The 13,400-nt window shown below is 56.5% G+C and overlaps 1 long non-coding RNA gene across 1 annotated transcript in view; it reads right to left on the bottom strand.

The window, feature by feature from the left end:
- Positions 1 to 10,246: 10,246 nt before the first annotated feature.
- The window catches only part of LOC140844057 (uncharacterized), a 31,215-nt gene continuing 28,061 nt past the window's right edge, over positions 10,247 to 13,400 (bottom strand). The window contains exon 3 of the long non-coding RNA XR_012122203.1: positions 10,247 to 11,382. This is a non-coding gene — a long non-coding RNA (uncharacterized lncRNA). The remainder of the gene's footprint in view (positions 11,383 to 13,400) is intronic.

A 13,400-nucleotide genomic window follows, 5' to 3' on the forward strand; every position in this document is an offset into this window, starting at 1 on the left:
TTGCTGGTGAGGGCCAAGCCGGGGCCGTGCCAGGCTCAGGGGAGGCCCTTGGCCAAGAACAGCAGAGCCATTCTCAGGAAAGCTGGGGGATTAAGGCGCAGGCCGGCGGGGACTCAGGTATCCGCCTCCTGCTCCAGCCTAGAGATGGCAGGCAGGATGACCTCACAGGTGCCAAGGGCTATGATATGACGGGACTGACATGAGCCCAGAAACGTGGGGACACAGGGCCGCCTGGGCCAGCTTGTTCAGGGACCACCTTTGGAGAGGAACCAAGGCCACCTGTCTCCTGCCCCCTGACCCAAATAGGCCCAGGTCTCCTGACTGTGTCCCTCTTGCCCGCAGGCTGTATCTGTTTCCAGCTGAGCTCCTGTCTCTGATGCTAGGCAGAGCCCTGTCCCAGAGCTCAGAGGCTCTCCACTCCTCTGAGTCTCCTGAGGTTGGGACCCCCACCCCTGAGGAATGGGCAGGGGATGTGGATGGCTCAGGGTGGACACTGCCTCTGCTGGGGCTGCCTTTGCGCCCACCAGGGTGTGTGGGGTTGACAGCCTGGCTGTGCTGCTCAGCCATGGTGTAAGGGGTAGATCCTGGTCAGAGGGCCAGGGCAGGTGCCCTCCTGGGCTTTCTGCATCTGCCCACCAAGGGACCAGGTGCCCAGCTCACTCTGGTATGAGCCCCAGTGTCTGGGTTCTCCTCCGTGCTGGGCCTCTGTTCATTTTACCCCCAGTCTTCAGTGTGTTCCCCTTCTTCCTGTCCTTTCCAGATCCAACCCATCCTTCAGGGCTTGCTTGCTTCTGGTGGCCTTCTCGGACCCTCGGCTGGGTTGAAGGCTCCCTCCTGCTCCCCCAGCCCCCTACTTCTCCCTCTGGTATGACCTTGACCACACTGGCCTGCCACTGTCTGTGCATACCTCTGTCTCCCTCAGGCGGGAGCCCCAGCAGCCCAGCCCTCCCCTCTACTCCCCAGCCTCCCTCGCTTGACCTGAGTGGTCTTGTGGCCCTCTGGACTGTGCCTACTACTGGCTGGGCCCCACTGGAGCAGGTGGCCGCCTGACCTGGCCCAGTGCCCTGTCTGGGCTGCCTCTAGGCCCCTCCCTGTGGGCCCCGGCGGGTGGGGGTGTCTGCAGGGACACTGACTCAGATGTTATTTTGGGCTCCTCCTGGGCCCGGCAAACTCTGGGGCCTCAGGCCTGTTTAGACGGCTGGGCCGGATATGACCGACTCCAGGCACTTAGGCCTCCACGGGGCTGGGTGAAAGGCTGGCCAAGGCAAATGCTGGCTGGGCAGGGGGCGGGCAGGAAGGTCTGGAGGATCAAGGGACCAAAGGGGTGACTGAGGTGCTGCCCACCTCAGGTCTCGTTCTCAGCTCCAAGGTCCCAGCTGGGGGGCTGGCACCTGGGTGCGAAGAGGTCATTCTCTGCTGGATGGGTAGTCCCAGAATCCCCCAAATTAGAGCACCAGTCAGAGGAGGCCAGGCCTCAGAAGACATAGGCTGGATACCCATCACACAGAGACCCCTGTGCCCCCATGGCAAGGGCCAGGGGCCTAGAGAGGGAAGGAGGAACAGGCCCACTTCATATGGGGAGGCCCATCCCACCTGGAGTCTCTGGCCCCCAGAAGATACCCCTATTTAGAGTTGCCACCTCAGAAGCAGCTTGGCCAAAGGCCAAGGGGCAGGTGCCCTGGGCTGTTACCTGGGCTCTGCACCCTGTGCTCAGTGGGTCTCCACTCCCTGTCTTGTGAAAGGAGCCTTTTACACACCCCCACCCTTCAGATCCTGGCACCCTGTGACCCTGTGGTCCAGGACACCCCCCAGGTCTGCTTCTCTGACGTGGCCTTCCAGACAGGGGCTGCTTGATTCCTCTCCCTGACATCATCTGTCCTTAGCCCCTGCCCACAGCCCCAACCCGAAAGTGTTTCAGCCAACATGAAAATCCTTACGCACTGTCCACCATGTCTGAATTGAAAGCTGAGGGGGCTGGAGAGCTGCTGGTAACTCCTGCAGAGCAGGTGACCAGCTGAGGGTGGGGGGCAGGGCCCAGGTGCACATCAGGGCTGCCCCTCCATGGGTTCCATTGCCGGCGTGCTCAGGACTGGCTGGCAGGTGGATGCTCAGTGTCAACCAACCTGCTCTGCGCAGCTTCTGGGTCCCTGACATTCCCTCTCCTGCCTGGGAAGCGTAGCCATTCCCGAGATGATTCAGAGTTTCCTGATGGCAGGGCCTAGGTTTCCCTCTAGAGAAGGGGTGAGTACAGACAGCACCCCACTTCCCCACTGCAGCTTCATTGCCCCTCACCAGGATGGGGACTTCTAGGGCCCTGGAAGACAGAGATGCTGGGTGAGAGGTCAGAGGGGGCTTCTCGGGGAGGGTCCTGTGGCCACTTCTGTGATCAAAGCAGGAAGAGAGAAGGGGGCTTTGGCAGGCAGGAGACCAGTAGAAACAAAAGCTGCCATTCTGGAGTATGAGTGTGGGGACACTGGGGTCCCTTTCTATCCTGTAGGTGTCAGCTACCCAGGCCCAGACCCAAAGGTCCTAACTTTAGACCTCTTGGAGTTGTCAAGTGCTTGAGGGGGCCCATTGTATAGAGAGTAAGACTGAGGCTCAGAGAAGGGTGTGATTTGCTCAAAGTCATGTGGGTGACCAGTATGGGACCTGGCCTTATGTCTCTGTCTCCCACACTCAGGATAGTGCTTGGCCAGCAGGGCCTGGGCCAGGGTTAGGGGGCAGCTGACCTCCATTCTTCGCCGCACTCCCAGCCCCAGGGATATTCCCACCTGGTGTCCCAGGCAGGAAGTGGAGAGGGTGGCCTCCTAGGGACCAGACCCCTCTGGACTGAGGACGCAGCTGGCCCGGGAGGCCCAGGGTTCCGGCAGCCACCCAAGTATGTGGACAGCAGTGTGGACAGCCACTCTCCACGTTCCCAGAGCACGCACCAAGGAAAACACGGAATGTTTCTTGGATGACACAGTCTCCATCCAAAGTCATGCATTCCTGTGGGAGGGCGGTGAGGAGGGGTCGCAGCTGTGTCCAGGCGCGGGGGCTGTGCCTCAGCACGCACAGTGCTGTCTGCACACATGGGTCCCTGGTTCTCATCCACCGCCAAGGGAATCTGCTCTGGGAACCTTGCCGGGTGGCAGTGCCGTGGCATGAAGCTGTGGTCTTGCCTCATGCACGTGCTGATGCCCTGGTTCTCCTTGCCCTGGGCACTCAGCTGGCATGTATCCCTGCCCCCCAGTGGACAGCTGGTACAACCCTGACCTCATATGCCCTCAGCCCTAAGCAGGCACCAGCAGCCCCTGCCCTTGCATATGCTGGCCTTCCCCTGTCCATCCATATGTCCCATGCTCTGTACTTAGAGTGGGAATATCCTCACCTGCTCTGGACACAGGGCTGTTTAAAGGAGTCAGCTAGCTTAGGCTCTGCCACTGTTTGACTATGGCTCAGATAGAGAAGTCACCCTCACCCCAGCCTCTGTTTCCTCTTCGTTAAATGGGCCTGGTCATTCCCTTTGCATGACCACTGTGATCAGGATAAGTGGAAATGGCCAGAATACTTTTTGTCCCTGGGCCCAGAACAGGATTGGGGGGCATTACAGAGAGTGGAGGATGGTATAAGAGGTGATTATGCTGGAGGCCTGATCCTTTGGTTTTTCCATGTAGGGCCTCTTCACAAAAGGAAGGAGTGTCTAGCCTTAAACTTGGAGATGCTGAACCCTCAACAACTCAAGGTGGAACTCAGGGGTGCAGAGAGGGCACACATGGGGCTTCTGCCCTAGAGCTCCCATCAAAGGGGGAGCAGGTTGGAAGAGAGCTGAGTACTGTGTCTAGTGGGTCTGGGATGGGGCAGAGGGCTGAAGGACTTGAGGGCAGACTCTTCCCTACTTTAGAGAGGCAGGAATGACTCCAGAGGAGGGGATTTATAAGACAGGTTTTGAAGGTTGAGCAGGAGTTTGCCAGCAGCTCAGACTGAAGAGGGACTTTAGAGCCAAGGTATCTTGTGCTGCAAAGACCCTCAGGTGGCAAGAAGCATGGGGCATACTCAAGAGAGTGCAGAAAGTTGTGAAGGCTGGACTTAGAAGGCCATGATGAACCCTGAGAGAGGAGGGACTGATCTGACCTGGGGACAGTGATGAAGGGCAGCCTGAAGGAGCTGGGTAGGTTCTGGGGCAGGTTTGCCTTGAGAGAGGATGGAGAGCTGGGCAGGGTTCAGTGGTGAAGCAGAACTTCAGAGGGAGAAGCAGTCTGAGCAGCAGTGTGGGGGTGGCAGCATGGGGAAGGATTCAGGGTCCAGGAGGGCTGGCGGGGGGAGCCGTGCCAGGCCCTAAGAGGCCCTATGCTTCCTTCTGTCCAAGATGGCTGCCTCATTCTGCCCCATCTCAGTGTCTCTGGCTGGTACAGGGGAGCTGGGGTGCACCCCCATCCCCCTTTACATAATTCACATACTTTTGGGCTCTTATCTCTAAGGGTCTGTGGTACGTGCCCACCTTGCCAAGTGGTCCCATCACTCTTACCTCATAAATCAGGCCTGCCTTTCCCCAACACCACCCTGCTCCTGCCACACCCTCCCCATGTTGACCATCCCACCCTGAGTTCCACCCAGCTGGGGAGACCAAGTGGGGTCCAGAGGCAAGCCTTGGCCTGTTCAGAAGCTTCCCGGCTCTACAGCAGATATCCTGGGTGACCTGGTTCTCGGGAGGTGTCCCCAAAGGTCTCCAAAGTCAGTTTCAGTGGCCACCTCTCTTCCCAGTGCCTGAGGGGTGATCAAGCCAGCTTGCTTCCTAGGGGGCTTGACCTGGGGTGGGGCAGGGAGTAGGCAGAACTAGTCACTGTTCTCAGGAGGTCATAAACCAGGCCACCTCCTCTTAGAAACTCAACGGCCTATGTCTGTACTCCACAATGGATCAGAGCCACTGTCACTGCTCTTCCAGCCAGGCCTTACATCCCTTGTCTATAAAACAGGTGCCTTCACTTATTCATTCAACACATACTTGCTCTGCTCTGGGCCCCAGGCATAGAGATGAATGATGAGGAGCTTCTGCTCGAGTCCTCAGGCTAGGGTATGCTAGGCAAGTACAGAGGAGTGTCCCAGCAGGTCTCGTGGCCTGGGACAGAGGGGGCGCTGCAGGGGTCTGAGGCAGAGCAATCAGTCCTCTGGGGAGAACAGGACGCATTTATAGAGAAATTGTGGCTGCGTAAGCACATGGAAAGGGTGATCCAGGTGGAGGCAGTGGTCAGCCAAGGCTCGGGGGGAATGGTTTGGGGGCCTGCCCATGGTTTACTCTATGTGGTGAAGTGCTGGGGTGAGGGATGGGTGTTGAGCAGACCATGGGCATCAGAAACAAGACTTTGCCCTGTAGCACTGGGAGCCACGGAGAGTTTGAGGCAGGGAGCATTACAGTCAGTTCAGTGTGTGAGCAGGTGGGCTCTGGCTGCCATGTGGAGAAGAGGCTGGGGCATATGAGGATCCTGGGGGCTTTGGGGGAGTCAGAGGAGGCCCAAATCAGACGTGCTGTCCAAGACTAACTTCTGACCAAAGGGTCATACTCCCCTTTGCGGCTGCCTGGCATGAGGAAAGGCTGGTGACCTTGTGGAGACAGTCCTATTTGGGCCACCTGGCCAGCACTCCCTGGTATCGTCCCATGGCCAGACGCACCCAGGGCTCTTGCCAGTCCAGGCCACAGAGACTGATACAGAGATGGTCTCACATCTGTCTGTTGTGCCAGACTTGCTGGGCCACAGCCCTCATGCCATTGGCCTCAGGGCTGGAGGGGGGTATGCTCAACCCCAGCCAGGCCTCCTTCCCAGCCCCAAACCCACATGGCCTGTGGACTGCAAGGATGCCCTCAGGTGCCCACAACCACATGCCCACACAGTGCCCTCCTCAGTGCCAGCCTCTTTCCAGGGGCCCCAAGTCCAGCAAGGGTGCAACTGTGAGGGAGGAACAGGGTGCTATGAGGTGAACACGGGGCTGTGGGAGCCCAAAGAAGGCCTTGAGCCTTCCTCAGCAGTTAGAGAAGGCTTCCTGGAGGAAAGGACCTTTCAGCCAAGTTTTTGAGGACAAGGAGAAGTTCGCTAATTTAAAGGGGCAATGCAGTAGGGTAACCACAATTCAGAAAAAGTACGAAGGCAAGGAATATCAGGGTGGAGAGAAACTGAGAGTGGAGAGCAGAAAGAAACAAGCAGGGAGGCCAGTGTGGCTGAGTCCTGCCAGGCATGAAATGCTGGCCTGAGAGCTTGAACTTTTCCATGGAAGTAAGGGAACCACGGGAGGCTCAAAGCAGAGGTGCAAGCAACACGGTCAGATCTGCACCCAAGAATGACCCTCGGGGCATTGCCTTCTCTGTGCAGAACACTAGCCCAGGGGTGCCGGCCTTGGGGCCCAGGAGGGTTGAAGTAGCTTCACAGAGGTGGTACCCCTTGGTCTGGGCATCAAAGGAGAAGGAAGGAAGGACATGTCTGGCCCATGTACAGACTCAAGGCTTGGGCCCAACCCTCTGGTCTACCATTCTCATTCTCTGCTGCCCAGAGTCAGGGTCACCAGCCTCAGAGCTCAGCAGAAGCCCCCAGGGCCACCCCTGTCTCTGGGAGGACAGCAGCTTCAGCGGGCCTGGGCTGTTTGTCCTCTCAGGAAGGCTCCCTCTAGGATTTTCTTCTCAGTGGTGGGCTCCTGAGAAATCGGGCGGGGTAGGGTAAGATGAAGGGAGGCGCAGGCCATTGCCTGAATCAAACACACACACAAAAAATATACTGTGAGCAACATGCATCAGCTTCCGTGACCCTTGGACATAAAGAGAATGTGCTCTAGGATTCTATTTACATCTAGTTCAGACACGGGCGAAACCAGCCTGTGGTGAGTGAAGTCAGAGGCGGCTATCCCAGGTGGTAGAGCAGCGACTGGAGGGGGTGTAAGGGGAGATTTTCGACAGATTCTTTATGTTGTTCTGGGTGCTGTCAACACAAATATGTTCAGTTTGTGAAAATTCACATACGGTTGGCACACTTCTCTCTATAAATAATACAATAGTGGGACTAAAAAGTTCAAAAATTAGTGGCAGTATTTTAATAGATACATATCTGTACATACATATGTGTGTGTGTATGCAGATCTCTGTCTATCCTACACCATCATCATCCATGTATATTTGGGAGAATCTGGCTCTAGCCTTTTCCGTATGCTCAATCGGATTCTCTGCTGGTGGGTGGGCAGAGGGAGGCATGGACTATGGAGTAGTTCCTCCTCTCACCCTGATCGGAGACCCAGAAGGAGAGGGGCTCCCAGGAGATGCTCCAGCCGCAGAGACAAACAGCAGCACTGGCTCGGGCTTGTCCCCTTCCCAGTCCCCACAAGGAGGCAAATGGAGATGGGCCGGGTCACAAGCCCCTCAGGGCGGGCCTGCATACCCCTAAATAAATAACTGTTGATCAACTGCTGCCCAGCTCACAGACTGCTGCCTGCCCTGGCCACGACGCCTGGACCCAGGCGGGAGGACACACCATCTTGTCCCAGTTATCAGGGACCTTCTGGTGAAAGAGCACTTGGCACAGCTGGCATAGACTCAGGAACAAAGCCAGGGGGACAGACAGTTGGACATTCGCGCGCACACACACACACACACACACACACACACACACACACACGTGTGTGAACCCCCCCACAGGCCTGCCAGACTCACACTGATCCCGCTATTGAAAGGGACCTGTCCCACTCTGCACTCAGAATGTCTTGTGGGGACAGGGCTGGTGCTGGCATTGGTGACCATTTGTTGGATGACCAAAGAGGTGAGACACAGACACCTGAAGTGCCCCAGGGAGATGGCCAGTGGGGCGGATGCCCTGGGAGGGGCAGACACGCCCTCGCTGCTTCCCTCCCTGGCTTCCCTGGCTTCCCCATTTTCCCTGTCTGGCCACATCTTGGCAGGAAGGGCTGGCTCCAAAGAGCCTTGGAGAGACTGGAGAGGATCTGGGGAGGGCCCAGGTGGTGTGGGGGGCTGTGCATAGAGCCCCAGATTGGAGATCCTAATCCAGGGCCCTCGGCTCCACTAGGCAGCTATGTGTGTCCCTGTTGCCCACAGCCCCGTCACCCCCTGGTGACATGAGTCTTTCACGCCCCTGAGGCTGGCCAGGGCCCTTCCCGAACCTGCTCTGCCTCCCCCACCATACACACACACACCTTGAAATGGCAAAGGCAGCTTTGCCAGTGACCCCTGACCTCTCCCTGACCCCTCCCCTGTCTCCTGCCGGCCACCCTCATCACATCCCCCACCCTGACTTCATGTCTGCAGGGCTGAGGGTGAGATAAGGTGGGCATTGCACGCTGCTCCCTCCAGGGTACTGACGGGAAGGGCGGGCCGCGCTGCCAACCTGTGGGGCGCCCATGACTCACCAGGTGGGCAGGGCCGCCGCTGCTTCCCGAAGGAAATGCCACTTCCTCTGGATAAGGCTGAAGGCCTGCTGTTCCTGCCTCATGGTGTGTGCATTTGGGGTTTTGTTTTAAGAAGTCCTTCCCCACGCCTATGTTACAGGTATTCTCCAACAGTTTATTCTAGCAAGTTCAGTCTCCCTTTTCATGGTTAGCTCATTCTCTAAGTCATCTGGAGTCACCTTTTTACGACAGATCAGGAGGGGATCCAGTGGTGATCTTTCTCCCTAAGGTGAGCCCTTCTCCCTAACCGGCCCACCCTTCCCTCGTGGACCTGAGGCGTGGGGTGTAACCTCTCTCTGAGCTTGCTGCTCTGCTGTGTCACCCCCACCACATTGCTTTCCTCCCAGGGGCTCTGTCGTATGTACTGAGATGGGCAGGCAAGGCCCCCTTTCTTGTTCTCTTCTTCACAGTCATCTCCCTGCTCACGAATCTTTATTTTTCTGTATGTTTGAGAGTAAGTTTATCGAGTTCCTCAAAAATACCCAGCTGGAATTAGAGATTTCGGTCACTGAAGGACTCTGCAGACTAAGTGATAGTGTGATCTTTGGGCAACAAGGAACTGCCATCTGGAATATACCAGGAACGCTTGCAAAGCAAAGAACAAAAGATGGCAACCCCACGGGGCGACGGGCTCAGGGGCAGGAGGCGTGATGTGCAAAGAGGTAACAGAAACAAGTAGAGAGCACAGGAAGAGACTTGCACTCCCTTATAATGGGAGAAGTGCAAAGTGAAACAATAATGAGATGTTGTGAATGCCCCTCAGAGAGCCGGGCATTCGAGAGGTGGTTTTTGGGAGGGATGTGGGCAGGCGCGGCCCCCTGGAGAACCTTCTCACAGGGCTTCACTAGATCAAGTGCGTGCATACCTTAAGACCCCGCTCTCCCCGCTATCTCCTCAAGGCACTCCCACCCAGGCCCACAGGGGACGTCATGCAGCATTATTTATGGTGGCAGGAAGAGGGGTCCCCTGGGTGCCTGTCACTGGGGTGTAATTACAAAATGTGGCCGCGCCCACTCTGGGCACCACACCACAGCTTGAAGCAGCAAGCCAGGGGAGAAAAGATGATGTTGTTCAGGTGAGTGAAAAAAGGAAGAAAGCAACGCAGCCCATAGCCCAGTTCCACTGTGTCAATAAAAATCCCCCCAGTGATACACATTTTAAAAAATTGACATAAGCTTCACATAACAGAACATCAACTATTTTGCAATGTTACAACCAGTCCAGCGGCTTTTAGTGCATTCTCAGGGCTGGGCAGCCATCACCTCTATCTCACTCCAAGACATGCGATCCCCATGAGGATAGCCCTGTGCCCATGGGGCAGCCACTTGTTGTCCATGTTTTGCAAGAACACACACGAATACAAGGAAAAGAAAGTTGCCCATGTTAGTGGGTGGGGAGGAGGGGGCACTGAAAGGAACCACATATATGTAACCTCTGGGCTTGGGAGCCAGAAAGAGAATGAAAATAGAAAACAGAAAAATGGATATTCCGATTCCCTCTATTTCAGGCCCCCAGGGAGACATGGGGCCCCAGGGGAGCACCTCCATCCCCTCCCACAGAGCAGTAGGACCGGGTGAAGGTTGGGTGGGGAAGGAGATGGGGGGACAGAGGTGGGGGGGAGGAAGCAGGCAGTGTCAGGCAGGGGTGAGCACATGGACACAAAAAAGGTGGACCCCTTGGGGGTGCAAGGTGTGGCACAGTTGGGGTCGCTGGGTGGCACTGGCAGGACCCTGAGGGCTGTGTCAGGTCACACTCTCCACTGGTCCCTGGTCTCCAGGGCAGAGCAGGACCTCATTTTCCGAGCAAGAAACTCAGACATGTGGTTTGCCAGAGGCCTTTTTATTTTTTGGATTTGAGAATTTATTTATATGAAAAGTCTTACCAAGGTATAAACATTCTGGGCCTTTGCACATGCTGAGGACTTAGCTGGAATGTTCCCTGCAAGCCCCCCTCCCACTACATGTCTGCCTGTTGAACTCTGGCTACCCCTTGGGACACCTTCTTCGGATGCTTTCTCTGACCAATGTCCTTCCCCCATCCCAGGATGGTCAGTCTCTCCTGGGAGCACCCACAGTCTCTCACAAGATGGTCACCTACTGCTGCCATGTCAGCCTTCCCTCCACCCCCACTTGGAGGCATGTCTCCGGGACAGGAGGCTGCCTTGTTCTTCTCCAGGTGCCCAGCACCCTATTGGGCAGTGAGCATCAGGTGCGTGGGTGATGTGCAAACGTTTAGTTACACCTGAAAGTGGTCCTGGCTGGGGTGGGGCTGTCTGCCCAGCACCAAGTTATCAGGGTTTGAATCAGGTTGGTCTCCAAGCCCTACCTTTCCTCTCCTCGGCTACCCTAGGAGGCTGGAACAAGGCCTGTTCTCTGTTTGTCCCGGACCTGTGACAGGGAGCCCCGGTCCCAGGGTACAGGGCATCTACCCTTTGCAGGCAGTCAAGACCCTGGACCCCAAAAGGAAGAGAGGAGAGTGGACAAATCAGCTCCCACCTTGGGGGCTTTGTGACAAAGCCCTGCTCACCTCCCTCCATGTCAGCTGCCCTTGGTTGGCTAGAAGGAGGGAGGCATGGGGCAGCCTGCCCGACAGCCCCCTCCCTCAGGCCAGATGGCGGCTGCCATGCTAGGGTCTCAGTAATGGGGCCACTTTCAGACGCTCCACAGGCCCAAGGGAGCCCCTGGCAGCTTCACAGGCCCTGTTTCCAAGCGGGGCACTGTTCCCAGACAAGGGACCTTTCTGGGCCAGTCTGGAGGACCTTGTTTGAGCCCCAGTTTGGGAACATGAGGGAGAGAAGGGATATTTAAAATGCGTGTACTTTGGTTTTCTGTGCAGCCGGCTCCCAAAGTTGCTGCTCTTCTCCTCGCTTGGCAGCGCTGCCCGCCTCGTGCTGTTGACCTTGGCTTCAGGGCTGTGGGGGCTGGAGCTCTCACACCATAAATTCCTGTCTTCTAGGAATCCAGCCTGGGAAAGAAAGGAAACACAGAGGAGAATATTTGATTAACATTTTTCCAACGTGACCACATCACAGAGACGTGTGGCCGGAATTCTCACCCTGGACTGGGCAGGGCAGGATTCGGCTTGCACCCAGCTGTGGGGAGGGTGGGCTGGGCTGGGGGCCCTTCTGCCCTGAAGGAAGGAAGAGTGGGTCTGGGCCGGCAGTGCCCCTTGGGGTGGAATGGTTCTTGGACAGGAGCTGGAGCAGGTCAGAAACTGAGAGTTTGATCACTTGGGAGACCTCCTTTGACCTCAATGGCTCTAGAATTACACCCTGAGCTCGGGATGGACCCTAGGGGTGAGGAACTCTGCCCTTGTCTTAACCATCAGCTCTCTACTTTGGACAGAGCCATCTCAGATCCCAGATTGAACCTTGACCCTAACTCTACACTCAGACCTGGCCCCAGCCCACAGGGACCTCTGACCCCAGCCCCATGCCAGTTCTGGGCTTTCCTCAGTCACTGAGCTGTCACACAGAAATCCTTCACTGTTCCCAAGCTCTGAGCCCTTGTCCTCAGCCTGAGCTGGTTCTATGGGACTGTCCTCCCACCGCTGAGCCTCTGGCCGTCTGCCCACTCTGTACCCCCCCTCCATACAGAAGAGAAGCCACCTCTACCTGCCCCCTGCCTTCTACCTGCCCGATCTCTCAGCCTGCCCACCACTTTTAGGTTTACAGCCTTTTTATCTGTCCCTTCTCATTGGCACTTAAAATAAAAAGAAAACCCTCCTTGAACCCACTGCCACCTCTGGCTGCCCCTTATGTCTCACCTCCCTGTCACAGCCAAACTCTCCAAAAAGCTGTCTGTACAGTTGTTTGTACTCCTTACCTCCCGTCTCCCTCCTCAGCCCAATCTTGTCTGGCTCCTGCCCCCAAGGGTGCCCAAACAGCCCAACTAGCCTCTCCGAGGTCAACGGTGACCTTGTGATCTGGCTGAGCCCCACGGGCATCAGCAGCGTTCAATGCTGTGGACCCCCTACTCCCCAGACCCTCTCTTTCCAGTTTCCTAAGACCCCACTCAGCCATCCTTGGCCCAGACTGGCAGTGCTGTCTCGGTGCCAGTGCCCCTCAGCACCTGGTCACAGAAGTCTACCCAGACTCCCCCTCTTCTGTCAGACTGCTCCCTCTGAAGTGCTCACTGCTCAGCAAATCACACTGGCCCTGTTGCTCAAACCAAGTCATTTTCCATGCATTCCTCTTCCTTCCATCCCAGGTCAACCCATCACCATATCCCAGAAATCTCACCTTGTGAGCATCTCTCTTATTTGGCCACTTCTCAGTTGCTACCCCACTGCCATGCCCATCACCACCCCAGCGCTGTCTTGTTACCCCCACCTCCACCCTCATCTCCACCCTCACCACCTCCCTATGTCTCATCACCCCTCACCTCTTACCCCACCCCCAAGTTGCCCCCCTCCTTCCCACCATCGAACCCTGGTCCAAGCTGCCATCACTTTTCATCCAATCTACTGGTATGGCTTTCCAACTCGACTACCCTCATCTACTCCTGCCTCTAATCCACCTTGATTTTTTAAGAATGCTGGTCTAATCATGTTGCTTGCCTAAAACCCACCAATAACTTCTCACCACTTGAAGGATAAGGGAAGAAATCCTTCCTCAGCCCACAAGGCCCTGTATTGTCTGTCTCCTGCTACTGCAACCATCTCACCTGGGGCTCTCTTGTCCCAACTCTGCTCCAGCCATCCAGGACACACCTGAGAGTCCTGTGCTCCCCTCTCAGCCAGAACTTGGTAAGCCTCTCCCTGGAACCCTCTCTGCCTTGTCTCCCTCTAGCTGGAGCCGTGACTGGCTAACATCTGCTCATCTACCAACTAGCTCAAACATCACCTCCCCCAGGAAGCTTTTCCTCATTTCCAGGGCTGGTCTGGGGCCCCGCTTTGGGATGATGGAACTAGATGAGCGCAAATCACAAGAATCATGATCTCTTGGCTCTCTGACCTCAAGTCTGGAAGCCCCCCAGCTGCAG

Source organism: Manis javanica, chromosome 10 (genome assembly GCF_040802235.1).
Source record: "Manis javanica isolate MJ-LG chromosome 10, MJ_LKY, whole genome shotgun sequence".
Classification (NCBI taxonomy): Eukaryota; Metazoa; Chordata; class Mammalia; order Pholidota; family Manidae; genus Manis; species Manis javanica.